Source organism: Macaca mulatta, chromosome 10 (assembly GCF_049350105.2).
Source record: "Macaca mulatta isolate MMU2019108-1 chromosome 10, T2T-MMU8v2.0, whole genome shotgun sequence".
Lineage (NCBI taxonomy): Eukaryota > Metazoa > Chordata > Mammalia > Primates > Cercopithecidae > Macaca > Macaca mulatta.
Genome location: NC_133415.1, coordinates 67864344 through 67885097, shown reverse-complemented (window position 1 = coordinate 67885097; position 20754 = coordinate 67864344).

Here is a 20754-nt window from a genome sequence, read left to right as displayed (position 1 = left end):
AAGGATTGGGAACATTCCATATCAAGGTTCAACAAGATCTATGGTCATGAGCCAAACCTGACCTACCACCTGATTTTGTAAATAAAGCTTTATTAGACCATAGTCACACACATTTATTTACATAAGCTCTGTAGATGCTGGATTGCACTGCAATGACAGAGTTGAGTGCTGCAACGGAGACCGTATGGCCTGCAAAGCCTACGTTATTTGTTATCTGTCCCTCGACAGAAAAAGTTTGCGGATCTCTGTTCAATACCATGATCTGAGTAGTGGTTACATGTATGTTTATGTATGAAAAATTTCATCAAGCTATATACTTTCAATTACTACACTAAACACAGGAAGGAAGGGAGGGAGGGAGGAAGGAAGGAAGGAAGGAAGGAAGGAAGGAAGGAAGGAAGGAAGGAAGGAAGGAAGGAAGGAAGGAAGGAAGGAAGGAAAAAGAAGGAAGAAAGAGAGGGAGGGAGGAAAAGAAATTTTAAACATGGAGAAATGGGTCCTAGAGCAAGTCATTTGAAAAGATCAGATCGTGTACCACACTGGTTAATGAAAATAGATACAACCATCTTATGAATAACCTTGTCTCGAGCTACAAGGAAGAGGGAGGTAATGTTATTTTCCAAATGGGCTCATTGAAACAAGACACTGCAACATTTTTTGGATAGCAGACTCTCTTGCGGTGCAACCTGAGTTTGAGTTTACTCTCCTACTTTCTCAACGTGTAACCTTACTGTCTCCAGCCCTCAATTTTCTCCTGTAAGATGGATGTAGTAATGATACACACCACAAAGGGGTTATCATAAAAATGGAAAGGCATAAATATATGGAAAGTGCTAAGAACAGTACCTGGAAAAAAAAACTCAGTAACTGTTAGAAACTATAATGAAAACTATAGATGTCCTCACCAGAAAAATGAACTCATTCACATTCATAGACTTTGAAACACAATAACAGGAGAGTAGAGGTTGTCCCTTAAGCCCAGGGTGGGCTGGTTCTTGCTGTTAAGGCATAATAAAAGCATGGCAGGTCCTGTGCTGGCTCCAAAGCTCTGCGAATGCTCAGGGCTGACACACAGCATCCCCTCATCTCACCACAATCAACAGCCCTGAGGGGGCCTCTGCCAGACGGTGGCAAACTGACGTATAGTTGTTCCAGCTTCCACACTAATTTGCCCAGTGATGGGATTCAGGGAGTGCAGGGACAGCCTTGAATGGCACCTGCTATGGGATGAAGCCATCTGGAACTGGGTCCTTGCATGTCAGCTGCCTCCGAGTGTGGAGATGCAGGCAGGACAGCCCATGGCAGCAGAGCTGAGAAGGGGGCAGCTGGGAAGGTGGCTCTTCAAATTCATTCATCTCTCCCACCTTCAGGGAGCGTTTGTCATTTGCTGGAGCACAGCTGGCCTCCCCAGAGGGCACATGGTTTTTGAGAACCAGGGGCAGTCATGCACCCGACAGGGGAGGCACCGACCCCGTCTCCACTAGACAGGTGTAGTGATGCAGTCCTTGGGGTAGGTGCACCAACCTTCTCCACATGCAGCTTGGAGCACTGGGCATAAGCAGATGCCTGCTGGTGCCCGCCTGCCAGGAGATGTGTGTCTGATGTTCCCTTGCACTGGGAGAACTGTTGGGGGGATGGGGCCTCTTGGTACTCCCCATAGCCAGGCCTCATAGGAATCTGGCTAAGGGCCTTGCATCAGGCACTGTCCAGGGGCCAGATACCAGAGGACCTGCTGCCCACCTGCAGGAGGGGCTGGGGGGAGCTTTGTGATTTGCCTGTGAAGAGCAAAATAGTCTCTTAACTTCTTACTGTTTCTCCGACAGGAAGACAACCCAGATTCCTTACTGGTTCCTGATGCTTTCTTCACATTGGAGAAGTAGGGATCAGACAAACCTTACCATCCTGGAATCATTTTTTCTAAATGGGGATCATCATTCTTGTTCTATCTGGCCTTAGGAGTTCCTATAAAAGTCATTGACTTCTAAATTCACTCAAGTTGTTGGCAGAACTCATTTCCTTGCAGCCATAAAACAAGACTGTTGGCCGGAGGCCACCCTCAGCTCCCGGAGGAGTTCCTTGCCCTGTGTCCCTCTCCACAGGCCACGCTGCACAGCACAGAAGCTTGCTTCCCCAAAACCAGCAATGAGAAAAAGGACAAGTCTAATTGTCACAGGAAAGGGGTCTGGATCCAGACCTCAAGAGAGCATTCTTGAATCTCACACAAGAAAGAATTGGGGGAGAGTCCACAGTACAAAGCAAAAGCAAGTTTATTAAGAAAGTAAAGGAATAAAAGAATGGCTATTCCATAGACAGGGCAGCCCTAAGGATGGCTGGTTTCCCATTTTTATGGTTATTTCTGGATGATATGTTAAACAAGCGGTGGATTATTCATGTCTCCCCTTTTTAGGCCATATCAGGCAACTTCCTGACATTACCATGACAATTGCAAACTGTCATAGCACTGGTGCGAGTGTAGCAGTGAGGATGACCAGAGGTCACTTTCATGGTCATCTTGGTTTTGGTGGGTTTCGGCCAGCTTCTTTACTACAGCCTATTTTATCAGCAAGGTCTTTATGACCTGTATCTTGTGCCGACTTCCTATCTCATTCTGTGGCTTAGAATGCCTTAACCATCTGGGAATGCAGCCAAGTAGGTCTCAGCCTCATTTTTCCTAGCTCCTGTTCAACATGGAATTACTTTGGTTTACAAATGCCTATGACATATTTTGTCAATTATACCTCAGTAAAGCTAAATAAAATAAAATAAAACTTTAACTTTAAAAAAAATTAAAAAGCCTACAAGCAAGACAGAGTTTTAGATAATGTAACATCACAGGAGTGAAGTATCATCACTTTGTCATATGGTATTGATTAGAAGCGAGTCACAGGCCCCACCTACACTCAAGAAGAGGGACTTAAACAAAGGCATAAATACTAGGAGGCGGGAATCATGAGGCCACCTTAAAGTCTGTTCATCACAGAGGACACAAAGAAAGGGCCAACTTTGGGAACTATAGGGGTCAAAAGGAAGAAATCAGATACTCATGGTCTTAACGCCCAGAAAAAGAAAAGATCAATGCACTTTGAAGTGCAGATTATAGAAAGAAATATATTGTATGTGCAAATATCTTAGAGTTTACGTTGCAACATTGTGTGTGTCATCTAATATGCTCGCACATCCTACAGTGGAGCTTCATTTGACAGGATAAAAATTCTGAGAGGTTAAGAAACTTCTAAGATCACCAGCTGGTTAATAACTAAGCTAGAATTATTTTTCAAGACTTCCGATCCCAAAGCCTATGTACTTCTGTGGTTAGCTTTAAAAGGTAGATGAATGGAGAGTGACATCAGCAGAAATGATGGTGTAAGGACCTCTAAAAATCCTCTCTTCCAGAAAAACAATGAGAACACTGGCAAAAAATATCCAAATAAACTTTTGTATAACTGTAAAAATTTAAAAAAAAAATCTTGCAACAATTTGGAGAGTGTTTATTCAAGAAAAAACATCTCAACCTCAGTAAGAAAACAAGAGTGGTGTGCTGTTTTAATTTGTCCTATACTCATTCTCCTTCCCCTAGATATGTTAGCCCTGAAAACCAACAGCTTCACAGTCATGGTGAAAACCAGCATCTTAAAAGCCACTGGAGAGGGCAGAATGGGGTTAAAGATCTTCTAAATTCCCATTCTCATATGACTGTCATGATTTGATCTTCCCTGGAAAATCAAAGTTTATCTTTATTCGACCAGACTCAGAGCTAACTCAATGCAAACAGCCTTTCATACTGGAGTATATGTTGGAAACAGTTAGTGGCAATTGCTTAACACTACAGCAGCCTGAAGTGGTGATCGTAGTTGGTTAAAAGAGCAAGCTGATCAAAAACTTAAAAGGAAAAGCTTGAGAATGAGATGCCCATGCAGTTTGTAAAGGTCCAACATGTTCTTGGAAATGTAGACAGCTACGTATGCATAGTGATATGCATATGACCAGGAAAATCTGAGAAGGTCTTAAACTCTTGCCTCTAAGTGACCTCAAGTCTCCACACAAGTAAGAAGTAAAGGGTAAGGCAAAGTTGTGAACTATCTGCTGGAGCATTAAAAATGTGCCCCAATGTGCACAAAGAGCTTCTTCGTATAACCTGTAGACTTATCTGTTTCAGACATTTAAGAAAATCTGTCTAACCGTTAGCTGACCACTAAACGAATGGAGCAGAGATTTCACTGGCTATGCACAACAAATACAGATTTTACAGAATTAGTTCATGAAAAGTCACTAAAAAAAGCAGTAATAACAGTAATGACAAACAACAATTACAGCAAAGTCTTGAAAGAAATAAAACTGATCTATAGTTACCAAATTATATTCAAAATGTCCAGGTTTTAGCAAAAAATTACAAAGCATGCAAAGAAACAAGAAAGTATGTTCTATTTACAAGAAAGGTAACAAAACAGTCCCTGAGGAAGAACAGACATTTACCTCACCAAAGATATTAAATTAACTGTCTTAAATACGCTTTAAAAACCAAAAGAAACCATACGCAGATAAAGAAAACCAATAGAGCAGAGTTGTTTTCTTCATCTTTTCCCAATTTGTTAACAAATTTAAAAATCTATAAAGACAGAAATTATAATTAGCTGGGCATGGTGGCACATGTCTGTAGTACCAGCTACTTGGGAGGCTGAGGCAGGAGAATCGCTTGAACCCGGGAGGCACAGGTTGCAGTGAGCTGAGATCGTGCCACTGCATTCCATCATGGACAATAGAGTGAGACTCCATCTCAGAAAAAAAAAAATTAAAAAAAGACAGAAATTATAAAAGAAAATCAAACAGAAAATCTGGAGTGTGAAGATTATAATAACTAAAATTTAAAATTCATTAGAAGCTTTTCACAGAACATCTGAGCACACATAGAATGAATCAGTGGATTTGAAGATAAGTCAATTAAAATTGTCCATCCTGAGGAGCCAAAAGAAAAAGGAATTTTTTAAAAAGAAACAGAAACTAAGAGACCTGTGGGACACCATCTAGTAAAGTCATATATAAATGATAGAAACTGCAGATAGAGAGAAAAGAGAAAAAGGAACAGAAAAAAATATTCAAAAAAGTAGTGATGAAGAACTTTTCAAATTTAATTAAAAATATTAATGCACACATCCAAGAAGCTCAGTGAACTTGAAGTAGGATAAACTCAAAGAAATCCATACCTAACATATCATACTCAAGCTATCAAAAACCAAACCTTATAAAATGATCTCAAAACCAACGAGAGAATGATTCATCACAACAGGATATCCTTAATAAGATTAATAGTTGATTTCTCATTAGAAACTACAGAAGCCAGGGGACAGTGGGATAATGTATTCAAAATGTTTCAAGGCTGCTGGTCAAAAATTCTATACTCAGCAAAACTATTCTTCAAATATAAAGGAGAAATTAAGACATTTCTAGATAAACAAAACTGAAAAGAATTTGTGACGAGAAGTAGATCTACGAAAAATACTAATACAAATCTTTACAGTTAAAATGAAAGACCACTAGAAAACAACTTGAATCCATATGATGAAATAAAAAACACCAGTAAAATTAATTACAAAGGGAAATATAAAAGCCAGCACATGTGTATTTTTTGGCTGTAAACCTTTTTCTTCTCCTGTCTTATTAATATCTTAAAGATAGATGCATAAAGCAGTAATTGTAAATCCATGTTAATAGGCAAAAACTTTATAAAGATGTAATTTGTACAAGAATAATAGCAAAAAGGTGAGAGAAGGAAATGGAGACACATAGCAATAAAATTTTTGTAAGTTATTAAAATTAATTTTATATTATTCTAAACTAGATTGTTATTTGGTGTTCATTGTAATGCCATGCACGCACACACATTCACACAAATGTAGTAAAAGAAATGACATAGGAATAAAAATGTTACACTAAAAAAATTTCAATACAAAAATGCAGTAGTTAAAAAGCAGATATAAAAAAGACATATAGACAACAAATGACAAATGACAAAAGGACTTACATCAGTACTACCTTCTCGGTAAGTACATAGCTGTAGATTGATTAAACATTCTAATCAAAACGCACAGACTGGGAGAATGTTTTTTTTTATGTGATCCAACTGTATGCTTTCTACAAGACACACACTTTAGATTCAAAGACACAAATAGGCCACAAGAAAATAATGAAAAACAGTATAATATTCAAACAGTAACCAAAAAAGGGCTAAAGTGGCTATACTAATACAAGAAAAAATAGACTTTATGACAAAAGTTATTACTAGAGACAGAGGAAAATATTTTCTTATGATAAAAGAATTAATCCACTAAAGATATACAACAATTTTGCCAGGCACGGTGGCTCATGCCTGTAATTCCAGCACTTTGGGAGGCTGAGGTAGGCTGATCACTTGAGGCCAGGAGTTCAAAACCAGCCTGGTCAACATGGCACAACCCCATCTCTACTAACTTTTTTTTTTTTTTTTTTTTTGAGACGGAGTCTCACGCTGTCGCCCAGGCTGGAGTGCAGTGGCGCGATCTCGGCTCACTGCAAGCTCCGCCTCCCGGGTTCCCGCCATTCTCCTGCCTCAGCCTCCTGAGTAGCTGGGACTACAGGCGCCCGCCACCGCGCCCGGCTAATTTTTTGTATTTTTAGTAGAGACGGGGTTTCACTGTGGTCTCGATCTCCTGACCTTGTGATCCGCCCGCCTCGGCCTCCCAAAGTGCTGGGATTACAGGCTTGAGCCACCGCGCCCGGCCCATCTCTACTAAAAATACAAAAAAACACAAAAATTCAGCAGGTGTGGTGGTGCATGCCTGTAATCCTAGCTAGTAGAGAGACTAAGACATGAGAATCACTTGAACCCAGAAGATGGAGGTTACAGTGAACCAAAATCACACCACTGCACTCCAGGCTGGGTTACATAGCAAGATTCTCTCTCATATGCATGTGTATACACACACACACACACACACACACACACAAACAATTATATACACAACTAACAACAGGGTCCCAAAATACACGAAGCAAAAACTGACACAATGGAAGGAAGAAACAGATGATTCAATAATAATAATTGGAGACTTCAGTATCTCGCTTTCAACAATGCATAGAACAACTAGACAGATCAGCAAGAAAATGGAAGATTTGAACAACACTAGATACCAACTAGACCTAACAGAATATGCCACCCAAAAAGAGCAGAATACACATTCTTCTTAAATGCACCTACAATATTCTTCAAAATAGACCACATGTTAGACCCAAAAAGTCTCAATACATTTAAAATAATTAAAGCTTCACAAGTGTGTTCTCAATTACAATGAAATAGAATTAGAAATCAGTAACTGAAGAAAATTTTGAAAATTTACAAATAAATGGAAACTGAAGAACACACTACCTAATAACCAATCATTCAAAGAATAAATACAAAAGAAATTAGAAAGTGCTTTAAGGTGAATGAAAATGACACTGCAATAGATCAAAACTTACAAAATGCTGCTAAAAATAGTGCTTTTGGGAAAACTATCTAGAAATGCTTATACTGAAAAAAAGATCTCAAATCAATAATCTATTCTTCCACCGTTAAGAAACTAGAAAAAAAGAAAAGTAAACTAAACCCAAAGCAAGAAGAAGGAAGGAAATAATTAAAATAAAGAAGAAATAAATGAAATACAACACAGGGAAATAATACAGGAAATCAACAAAACCAAAAACTGGTTCTTTGAGAAGTTCAACAAAATTGACAAACTTTTATTTAGAATAACCAAGAAGGTTATTATAGTATATATAATATAGTAATTCTTACTAAAATTAAGAACATAAGAGGGGACATTAATATACTTTACAGAAGTGAAAAGGATTATATGCCAAAAAATTAGAAAATCTAAATGAAATGGACAAGTTCCTAGAAAGAACCACACTACCAAAACCGACTTTAAAAATACATAGAAAATTTGAATACACCTATAACAAAGAGATTGAACTCCCACCAAAGAACAGCAGTAGCTTCACTGGTGAATTCTAGTCAACACTTAGAGAAGAATTAACATCAATCTTCCAAAAATAAAAGAGCAGATAATACTTCTCAAATCAAAGCAAAGCTGGCTTTTTTACAAAATATTAACAAACCAATCCTAAAACTCTTATGAAATTGCTAAGGACCCAGAATAAGCAAATCAATCAATAATCAAAACAGTCCTGAGAAAAAAAAACCAAAGTTGAAGGATTCACCTTTCTCAATTTCAATACTTACTATCAAGCTATAGTAATCAGCTGGGCATGGTGGCTCATGGCTGTAATCCCAGCACTTTGGGAGGCTAAGGCGGGCAGATCACAAGGTCGGGAGATCGAGACCATCCTGGCTAACACTGTGAAACCCCGTCTCTACTAAAAATAAAAAAACTTAGCCAGGCGTGGCGGCGTGCGCCTGTAGTCCCAGCTACTCGGGAGGCTGAGGCAGGAGGATGGCATGAACCCAGGAGGTGGAGCTTGCAATAAGCCAAGATCGTACCACTGCATTCCAGCCTGGGTGACAGAGTGAGACTCTGTCTAAAAAAACCAAATAAATAAAAATAAATAAAAATGTTTAAAAAGCTACAGTAATCAAGACTGTGCAGTACTAGTACAAGAATAGACATATATATATATATATATGGAGTAGAACTGAGATACAAAAAATAACTATAAGTATGGTCAACGATTTTTCACAAGGATACAAAGACAGTTAATGGGGCAAGGATTGTCTTTTCAACAAATGGTATTGAGACAACTGAATATCCATGTGGAAAAGAATAAAATTGGATACCTACCTCACATCACATATAAAAATGAACTCAAAATGGATCAGAAACCTAAATATATGAGCTGAAACTCATAGAAGAAACCTTAAACATAAATCTTATGACTGTGGATTAGATTTAGATGTAGATTTGTTTTTAGATATGGCAACAAATGTACAAACAACAAAAGATAAAAATAGATAAATTTGGCTTTGAAGCACAAGCAACCAAAATTCTTTGTGCTTCAAAGGATACTATCAAGAAGTGAAAAAGGAATCCACAGAATGGGAGAAAATATTTGCAAAATATATATCAGGAAGGGACTTTTATCCAGACTATATAGAGAATTCTTACAACTCAATGATAAAAAGACAACCCATTATTTAAAACAGAGCAAAGAGTTTGAATAGTTATATATACAAATGGCCAATAAACACATGAAAAGATACTCAACATCATTAGTCATTAGGTAAATGCAAATTAATACCACAATGAGATGCCACTTTGTACCCACTAGGATGACTATAGTGAGAAAGACAGATGATAACAAGTGCTGACAATGATACAGAGAAATTGGAACCCTCACACACTTCTGGTGGGAATGCAAAATGGCACAGCTGCTATGGAGGAATGTCTGGAAATGCCTCAAAAGATTAATAGCAGCCAAAAAGTAGAAGCAACCTAAATGTCTATCAATTGATGAATGGATAAACAATATTTGAGGTATTCATACAATAAAATGTTATTCAGTCATACAAAGGAATGAGGTGCTGATACATTCTACAACATGGGTAAAACTTGAAACTAATGCTAACTGAAAAAAAAACCAGACACCAAAGGTCACATATTGTATGGTTTTATTTATACGAAATGTCCAAGATTGGCAAATCCATAAAGACATAAAATAGATTAGCAATTGCCATGGACTTGGGAAAAAGGAGAATGCAAAGTGACTGCTAATGAAAACAAGGTTTACTTTCGGGATGATAAAAACGTTGAATTAGATTGTGGTCAATGGCAATACGCTGAAAACCACTGTATTGAACACTTGAAGGGTGAATTTTATGTGAATTATATCTCAATAAAACGTTTGATGAACTAATAAACTGGAAAGAATCTTGGACTGTGAGAAATATACAATCATACAAATACAAATGCTTATTATTAGCATAAAGAACTTCTTTGAAATTACCAGTTAAATATTTGCCTGCATAGAACATTTGTGAATAGAATTTTGTGTATTTATGGTCTATGCAGGCAAATATTTAATTACTAATTTCAAAAAAGGTCCTAGTGCTAATAATAGGCTGTGTGTCTAAGTGGCATGTGAGGGCAAATAGCTTTAATTTTTAAAAACTACTCAAGAAATACAAGTCTGTTGGAGTATAAAATGGTACAATCATTTTTTCTCAATTTCTTATAAAATTAAACAATTTATGTCTGCCTTATGATCCAGCAATTTCCATAAATATTTACCCAAAAGAAATGAAGGATTATGTCCACAAAAAGACTTGCACAAGAATATTCACAAAAACCTTAGGAAAAATAGCTTTAAACTGGAAATAATCCACGTGTCCAACAACAAGAAAATAGGCAAAGAAATTGATGGTATATTCATGCAGTAGAATACCATTCAACAGTAAAAAATGAACTACTCATGACAATAAAATTTTATTTCATCAACATTATTTTGAATAGAAAAAGCCATATCTAATATAGTACACACTGTATGGGAACAAGCTACAATAATTAATAGTGATGAAAGTCAGAAAGTGGTGGTTTCTGGGAGAGAAGGTAATTGAATGGAAAGAAGCATAAGCTAACTTTCTGGAGTGAAAAAAATGTTTTTATCTTATTTTAGGTAGTGGTAAGGTGATTGTATAGAATAATCCAAACTTGCGAGCTAAACGCCATGATCTAAGACTTTTTTATTGTATGAAATTTATATCTCAAAGCCAAAGTGTTACAAGATTATAACTTTTTTTAATCTCAGATAATTCTGATGTGCAACCACATTTAGGAAACACTTGTTTAAACTAAAAAATCTTTTTCCTTAAGGTCAAGAATAACTTGTGTAGGAATTTCTATTCATCAACGTTTTTTTGTACTTCAAGGCTATAGTAGCAGGCTCTTGATAGAATCAGCCTCAACAGCCTAAGGAAATGCTGTTTTAAAGAATTAAGTGGTATATTTAATTTATTTTATAATTACAAATCTAGCTCTCTTCTAAACCTTTAATTTCAATCATCTGTCTCCTCAGGCAAAAGCCTGACTAAACTTTGTACCTATGTGATTACTCTAAAATTTCTAGTACAGACAGAGAATTCAGTTCTGAGATATGATTGATATTTTAGGGAGCACACTGTCACAGTCCCATGTTATGACTATTGTAGGTGCACGTAGAATAGAACATGAGGTTTATGTTTACAAGCTTGACAGAAGAGAACATCAAAGTGTCTCAGATAAAGCTGAAGGTCACATTTACTTTACAGAAAAGCTGGTGGTACCATGTGTGTACAGAAAATCCCACTCCACATTAGAAAGCATCCAATGCAAGAAATACCTTGTTAACAGAGGCTCACAGATGACCTCCCACACCTCAGAGTTACCCTTGAAAGGGGAGAGATTGAAAAGCTGCTGATAAAAACACATCCCAGAGAGATGAGAACTACACACCAAGAGAATGCAAAGCCAACTCCAGAGCTCAAAGTGACAACCTGGACCAAGAAAATCGACAAACTGAAATGCAGAACCTCCAAATTTAAGGAAGAAGATGCAACACTCCAGTAAAACTGAGACATTGACTCTTGCTAATCCCAGAAACAATTAACTAGACACTTTCACTCTTGGTTTTCTACCACTTAAAAAAAGAAATAGAAATAATGTTCATGCATGAGTCCTTGGTATTGCAATCACTGAATCATACAAATTAATAAAGTTTGCAAAGATGGTGGTCAACTCATTTTTTAAAATAAAACTGTTACTACCTTTAACTGAGTGCATACCATGTGGTAGGCACAGAGAAAGCCCTCAACATATGCTAGCTATTATCATTGAAAGGTGGGTGCATAGATGTTACTCAGTAGTACTTTTCTTCTGCATTTTTCTTTTGCCCCTTCCTCTCCTGTAGTAGGATAAAATGGTCACAGATTCCTTGCAGCTGTTCCCATTAAATAGTAGAATCAATTCTGTTACAACTTAACCCTGATCTGGCCTTTTAATGTGCTTTGCTATCATGCAGCTTCTGTGTTTAGATCTCAAGTGGTCTTTCAGTGGCTGCTCTTGGTCCTTTGGAATGCTGCTACCAAGGGAAGAAGCCCAAGATAGTCTGTTGGAGACATGTGACCCAGCTGCAAGCCAGCACTAACCAGCCAAAAATGCGAGAGAGGTCATCTTAGACATTCCAGCCCCAGTTGAGCCTCAAGATGACTGCAGCCAACATAGTGGCCTCAGCCAAGACCACCAGAAGAACCACTTGAATGAACACAGCCCAGATGGCTGGCCCACAGAATAATTGTTATCTTAGGCCACTAAGTTTTTGGATGGTTTATTATGCAGCAATAGAAAACTAATAACATTTCTCCTTTCTTGTTCAATACCAAGTGAGTCACCAGATGATTCAAACTTATTAGAAAGAGTTGAGTTCTAAGAGTGATAGGGCAATGGCAGATGCCAGAATTTTCTGAAAGGAGAGATTCAACTGCCTCATGACAGTTCTGGTAAGGCTCCTTCCACTGGAGGAATGGATGGACGCCTTTGCATAGTTGTCTTAACAACCAAGTTAAATTCCCAGCTTAGTAACTTCCATCAATAGTTCTGCAATTGTGTATTATCCCAAATGAAAAACAAAATGCAAAATTGAATGGAAACCAATCAATTTAACCTCACCAATAGATATAACATATAGATAACAGCAGCTTAAAAAGCAAAATGTCAAAGTGCCTCTTAGCATCATAGAAAATTTGTACTGTGCAATTTTTATGTCAACCAATTAAAAACTCAAGCCCAAATAAGCCTAAATCAGTCAGTTGCCTGATCAATAATAATAATAGTCTCATTTATCAAGATTTACTATGTATCAGGTACCACCTAAATGGTTTATATGTGATTAGTCCTCCCAACTAACTATAAGATGAAGGTTCTTTTTTTGTCCGTTTTAAAGATAGACAGGGAAACCAAGATGTCCGTTTAACTTACTTCCCAAGCTCTTACAACTAATCACTGGCTTAAGTTAAATACAAACAATTAGATTCTTTAACTAGAGTTCTTGACCTCTTCTAAATGTTTTGACCTACGGATCCAGAACTGAGGCATTCAGCTTATTGGGCAATAAAAATAAAGCTCAGACTATACCCTCTATAGATGTGCTTGGAAAGATACTCAAGGACAGCCCTTCTACCTCTGTCTGTTAAATGCTCAAGCCTAAAGACAATCATTTTGCTCCACTATACAAATGGGTTGTTGGTGAGTCTCTGCCTCTAATACTCCTGACCTGGCTAGAGAGACAGAAGTTTAAATATGAAGGAGGAGGCCATCAAAAAATAGTCTGCAAGCTCACAGGAGACCCACTCCCCAAAATGAGAGCCAAATCCACCCAGTGGATGCTCCTGGAGGCTCTGAGTAGATGATGATTTCCCTCTGGTCCTGGTTCTTTAAGAACTTGAGGGGCACCCCTTCCAAAGCAGTGGTTCTTAATCTTGGCTGAACATTAAAATTACCTAGGGATTTAACTGACTCAGTCTTTTTAATAATTCCTCATTAACATGTTCAACTTTCCACTCCTGGTGAAGTCCTAGGCCATAGTCTATGTATTGGTCGCCCATTCGTTGAGAACCTACTTTTGATGTTATAAGCTGTGTCCTTGGATGTAAAGAAAAAGTGTAGCAGAAAACATGGATATCTCTTTATTTATGATATGTCCTAGAAGAGATGCACATTTCCAAAGAAGTAGCTGTGGGATTTGTCAAGCAATGTATGCCTCAAGACCGGACAACACCTATCTTCTTACATCTCAACCTGCAGCTACATATAATGTGTGCTTGGTTTAAAGAACTAGAAAGTCCATATTCTGTTAAGAAACCTGTAATTCATTACTCCCACTGAGAACTGATGGTCATCCTGTAAACTATATCTCAAAAATATTGTCTGCATCTAGCTCTATATCTCCTGGCGTGTAATCACAGGAACACTTTGCTCCAGACCAAACAAACACAAGTTCTGCATTTCACCATCCCAAGAACTAGAAACAAAACCTCACAACTGTACAAGCACCTAATACATAATTGGGTTAGCAACCATATATCCCATATATTTTTATTCATCATGGTAGACACTTAAGCTCTAGTTAAGGGCCACTAAAGCTCCAGTCAAGATTCATTGCCCTGCAGTCATTGTTCTTGCCAAGACTCTCCATCTGGTACCCTATCATGTCTAATGCCTGAGATTTAGGATGGTACATGGCATTTATAGCCACATGTGAAACCATAAACCAGAGTGTTTTCCCCATCTGCCATCCAACCAAACAGTGCCCAGAACATAGTAGACACTCCAAAAATATTTATTTAATTAAATAGTAGTGACTGACCACACCACTCACCTCTCCACAAGCCAAAATTATTTTGCAATCACCAAGTTTCTGGACACTGGAATGGTTCCAGACACTTTCTAGAATTAACTGTCCCTACCTAGAGTTCCCAGGTTCAGTCCTCCAGAGATTCTCACATTATTTCAGTCTGTGAGCCCATAATCCATATTGTGATTTCACCAAAACTTCTTTTATTTTTCAAAAGCCAATACCAATGCCACCTTTTTATCTTCACAAAGAAGCTGAAAAAAATAAACCACATTTTCGAATATCCCATCATAATTACCAGTCACCATTGGATATTGATGTCGTCCTCAACTGTCATCTAGTCACCAGCTTGCTCTTAGTCTTCCCAAAACAGATCAATTGTCTTATATAGAGAAGTTTCATTGCTTTGATTTTAAAAATGAATTCAGGAATGTTAAGGATACTTTCAAAAACCACTCCACTAATCTGTGATAGGATCAGACTTAGACTCTTGATCCAAAAATTCTATTGGCAATATACGATCACTTTTCATGATCACTTGGGAAGTGTTAAAAATTAAAATATGTGAGTGGGAAAAAGCCACATATATGGTGGGTTCACTTGTTATCTCCCCTTCCATCTTAGAAGAATATTATTAACTATTAGCTGTCCTAAGTATAACAAGACATTGGCTATCCCATAGTTCTTTCTCCTATAGAAAGGAGAAAACAATACTAAAGTAAAGTATCCAGATTGAGTAAAGAGAACAAACAAGTCCAAAATAGAAATGATCCATTTAATCAAGAAATTTTACCATGGAGATCCTTCTTTTTTCCTTTACTTCACTGGTAAATATTTTATTGAGTGCCTAACATATGCCAGCCCAATTATTATATATGTATATTAGATAAGTGTCCCCATTTTTACCCTCAAAATAGCCAATACCCTCATCATTAATGATTAATGATGCTATTGTTAATCAGTCTTATATATGAGGAAACTGAAGCATGGCATAGATTGTTTAGCTAACGTCCTAAAAGTAACGCTGCAAATTAATGTTGAAATTTGGATGCAAATTCAGGCCATCTGGGTCCAGAGAAGTGCTTTATGCTGACACTACTTCATCATATCATATGCAGTATAGGTCAAGGTAGATGAATTTTAAGAGACAAGATACATTATTTCCCCTGAATGTATTTTGTGCTGGCAACACAGTCAAATATGAGATTTCCAAAATTTCATAGCCCTCAGACATGAATCGTGGTGGCTTCCATCTGACAGAGCAGATTGCACTATCTTCCAGAAATACAGTCTGTAACAGGTTTCCTGGAGAACAGGATAGGAACCACAGATGCCTCATCTGCTTCCTGCTGCCCACTTGGAATACATCCAACTTGTGCCATCTTATTTCATGAACTTTTTCAGCTTGGACTATGTCTAGGTGCCCATTCTCTCCCAGAATCAGTCCCAGACCCTACCAGACACATAAGACTTTCTACTACTCATTTCCTGTCACTGTCAAGCTTCACTGGTGAAACCAGAGTTATTTCTATTGTTATTTGCAAATATTTATCAGCAAATATTTATTTGCTAAATATTTCTCTTGGTGACAAATGGCATATTTCTGAAGGGCAAACCTATAAAATAAGTTAGAGATTATCTTGGGAACCCCATGAGAGTTAAGCATGATGTGGTAGATTGAAAAAATGGCCACAATTTTGCAGTTCCTCCCATCAAGAGCTGGAATTTATTTCTCTGTCCCTTTAATCTGGGTTGTCCTTGTGACACACTTTGGAACAACAAAACATTAGCAAATGTGACACAAACTGAAAACAAAAGAGTGAACATTGAGGCTTGTCTTCTCTGGTTGTGCTTGAAATCTTGAGGCCAACATGTAAATGACCTTTTGCTAGCCTGATGACAATAAGAAACCACCTAGAGGAAAACCTAGCCACCCCAGCCAATAGCCGCCAAACTGTCCGACATGTGAGTGAGTCCATCCTAGATCTGCCAGCTGACCACAGATGCTTGACAGAGCCCAGCAGAGACCCAGCTGGCCCAATCCAGAAGAACATCCCAGCCAAGCCACAGAATTATGGGCTAAATAAAATGTTTGCTATTTTAAGCCACTAAGTTTTGGGATGGTTGTTTTTACAGCAAAAGCTGGTACACATGGCAAGCCATAGTAAGGTAGTTTGAAAGAAAAACAGTGGGACTTCTGGTTTCTGGTTCAGCATGCAAAGAGCTTGGAAGTCACCACTCCATCCTAACAACAAGTTAAAAGCTGAAAAAATTGCAAATGAACAGCTCTTCTTGCATTCATAAGAGAGGTGAGGACACAAGGCAAACTGTTCCCCCCAAGTTTGGAGAGACAGGTGAACACAAGAAGTCACAGCTTCTGGGGCAAAGAGCCATGAGCAGAGACCACCATGAGAACCAGTGTTGTGGCAGGAAAATCTGAACTGTAATTGATGAATGGCTGGAGGCTCAGCATGGACAAGTCTGAGAGATAAAAACTCCAGGGGATCCTGTCATAGGGGAACCTCCACACTTTGGTGAGTTTTACTTCCAAGAGTTTGGCCAGGTTCTCACAGTAAACATCAGAGAAAATTTGTTTCATGCTTCTGACAAGGGGAGGTAAAAGGAATGATTTTGAAATACACTGGAATACGGTTCTTCTGTGAAGGCTTGCATTCAGGAGAAACTATTTAACCGGAGCCTAAAATGCTGGGGTATTATCAAAGCCTAACTGACTGGGGGAAAGAGAAATACCCAAACCCACCCAGCTCTAGCCACTCTCTCCCACCTAAGTGGGGAGGAAAAAAAGAGTTCATAGTCCAGAGGCACAGACTCACTAAATGACTGAGGCTTACTCTCAAGACTGCAGAGTGCTTCCCCTCCCCTCACACCTTACCACCACATTATGAAAGGCTGATTTACAACAGTTACTTTTACTAGGTACATCATGTCCAGCTATGAGGACGAAATTACAGGGCATACTAAAGGCAAAAAAAAAAAAATACAATTTGAAGAAGACAGAGGATGTATCAAAACCAGACATGGCAGGGATGCTGGAATTATCAGACTAGCAATTTAAAACGACTATGGTTAATATGCCAAATATCTAATATGCCAAAGGCTCTAATAAATAAAGTAGACAGCATGTAAGAACAGATGGGCAATGTAAGCAGAGAGATGAAATCCTAAAAAAAGAAAAAAAGAGAGAGATGCTGAAGATCAAAACTACTGTAACAGAAATGAAGGATGTCTTTGATGCTCTTATTAGTTCACTGAATGCGGCTGAAGAAAGAATTTCTGAGCTTGAGGTATCAAGAGAAACCTTCAAAACTGAAAAGCAAATTGAAAAAGAACAAAATGTCAAAGGACTGTGGGACAACTACAAAAGGCATAACATACACAAATGGGAGTTCCAGCAGAAGAAAGAGAGGGAATATTTGAAACAGTAATGACTGAGGGTTTCCCCAAGTTAATGTCAGACACCAAATCACAAATCTGAAAACCTAAAAGAACACCAAGCAATACAAATGCCACAAAACCTACACTTGGGAATATCATTTCAAAATTAGAAAATCAAAGATAAAGACAAAATTCTGAAAGAAGTGAAAAGAAAAACGTCTTACATATAGAGGAATAGAAATAAAATTTACATTGAACTAATCCTCAACAGCCACGCAGTCAAGAAGAAAATGGAATGACATGTTTAAGGTATTAAAAAAGGAAACCACCAACCTAGATAGAATTTTGCATCCTGAAAAATTATCCTTAAAAGATGAAGGAGAAATAAAGCCTTTCTCAGACAAACAAAAACTGAGAAAATTTCTTTCCACTAGTCTTGCCTTGCAAGAAATGTTAAGAAAATTCTTTAGAGAAAAAGGAAAACAATATAGATCAAAAACTTAGATCTACAAAAAGAAATAATATCAAAGAATACATGAAGGTAGAACTTTTATTTTCATTTTTTTTCTTTTTTTGAGACAGAGTTTTGCTCTTGTTTCCCAGGCTGGAGTGCAATGGCACGATCTCAGCTCACTACAACCTCCGCCTCCCGGGTTCAAGCTATTCTCCTGTCTCAGGCTCCCAAGTAGCTGGGATTACAGGCATGTACCACCACGCTTGGCTAATTTTGTATTTTTGTAGAGACAGGATTTCTCCATGTTGGTCAGGCTGGTCTTGAACTCCCACGCTCAGGTGATCCACTCACCTCAGCCTCCCAAAGTGCTGGGATTACAGACATGAGCCACTGAGCCCAGCTTATTTTCCATATTTTTATTTGATCTGACAGATACATATTTTCCAAATAATAATAGCACTAATGTATTTGATTATGTACGTTTATGTATGTGTGTGTGCATATACATATATATATGTGTGTGTGTGTATATATATCCTAGGAGGCATATATATAGTTATGTATGCTTATATGTAAGTGAAGGAATGACAATGATGATAAAATCAATAGAAAAAATATATATTATTTTTGTTTCTGTTTTGTTTTGAGACAGGGTCTCATTCTGTCATCAAGGCTAGAGTGCACTGGTATGATCTCAGGTCACTGCAACCACCACCCTCTGGGCTCAGGTGATCTTCCCACCTCAGCCTCCCAAGTAGCTGGGACTACAGGTGCACACCACCACACCTGGCTAATTTTTATGTACTTTTTATAGAGATGGGGTTTTGCCATGTTGCCTAGGCTGGTCTCAAACTCGTGGACTCAAGTGATCTGCCTGACTCTGCCTCCCAAAGTCAGAGACTACAGGCTATTTTGTTATTAAAAGGAACTCACACTTTCTTTGAAGTGGTATAACTTTATTTGAAGTTGTGTTTAGTAGTAAATGTGTATTGTGATCTCTAGAGCAACCACTTAAAGAAGGTTAAAGAAAGAAGTATTACTGATATGACAAAGGAGACAATGAATCATGTGAAATACTTAGTACTACAAACGGCAGAAAGAAAGAGTTGAAGACAAAAGTAGAAACAAAGGGCAAGAGCACCAAACACAAGACAGTAGCAAATATAGTAGATATTAATTCAACTACACCAATGATAAATTTGAACAGCAATGTTCTAAATTCAGCAATTAAAAGGGAGATTGTCAAAGTGAATTAAAAAACAGGACCCATTTCTATGTTGTCCATAAAAAACCTACTTTAAATACAGACATATTAAAATTAAAAGTAAATTGAGAAAAATATACAATGCTAACACTGATCCAATAAAGGCAAGAGCAGCTATATTAATTTCAGACAGAGTAGACTTTAAAGCAAGGAAAGTTATCATGTATAAAGAGGGCATTACATAATGATAAAGAGATCAATTCTCCAAGAAGATAAAACAATCTTTAATATGTATGCACCTAACAACAGAGCATCAAACTACTTCAGGCAAAAATTGATTGAACTGCAAAAAGAAATAGATAAATCCACTATTACTGGAGATTTCAACACTTCTCTGTCAGAAATGGGCAGATTCAGGAGGCAGAAAATCAGTAAGAACATGTTTGAACTCAAAAACGCCATCAGTCAACTTACATGCTTGTCACCTACAAAATACTTCATCTAATGACAGCAGAATACACATTCTTTTCAAGATCACATGGAACATTCACCAAGATAAACCACATTCTGGGCCATAAAACACACCATGATAAATTTTAAAAAATAGAAATCCTATAATGTCTACTGTCAGACCACAATGAAATTAAACTCAAAATTAATAACAGAAAGATAACTGGAAAATCCCCAAATAAATGGAACATAAACAACACAATTCTAAATAACATATAAGCTAGATAACCTCAAGAGAAATTAAAACGCATTTCGAATTAAATGAAAATAGAAACACAGCTTATAAAATTTGTGTGATACAGTAAAATCGTGCTTAGAGAGAAGCAATATCTATTGTATATATATTTAAAAAGAAGAAAAATTTAAAATCAATAATTTCAGTTTTTATTTTAGAAAACTAGATAAACAAGAGCAAATTAATCTAAAGCAAGCAGAAGAAAAGACATAAGAATCAAAGCAGAAATCAATAAAACTGAAAGCAGGAAACTAATTCAGAAAAATCTAAGAAACAAAAAGATGGCTATTTTTAAAAGATTTAAAAAATGAATAAGCCTTTAGTTAAGCTAACTAAGACAAAAAAGAGAGGGGACACAAATTACTAATATCATAAATGAAAGAAGAAACATTACTGTAGATCCCATGAACAGTAAAAGACTAATAAAGGAATATTATGAATAATTTTGTGTTTTAGATTTGAGAACCTAGGTGAAATGAATCAATTATTTGAAAAACATATTCTGCCAAAACCCACACAAGAAGAAATACACAGGCTGAGTGCTGCGACTTATGCCTGTACTCCCAGCATTTTTGGAAGACTGAGGCAGGAGGATCTTTTGAA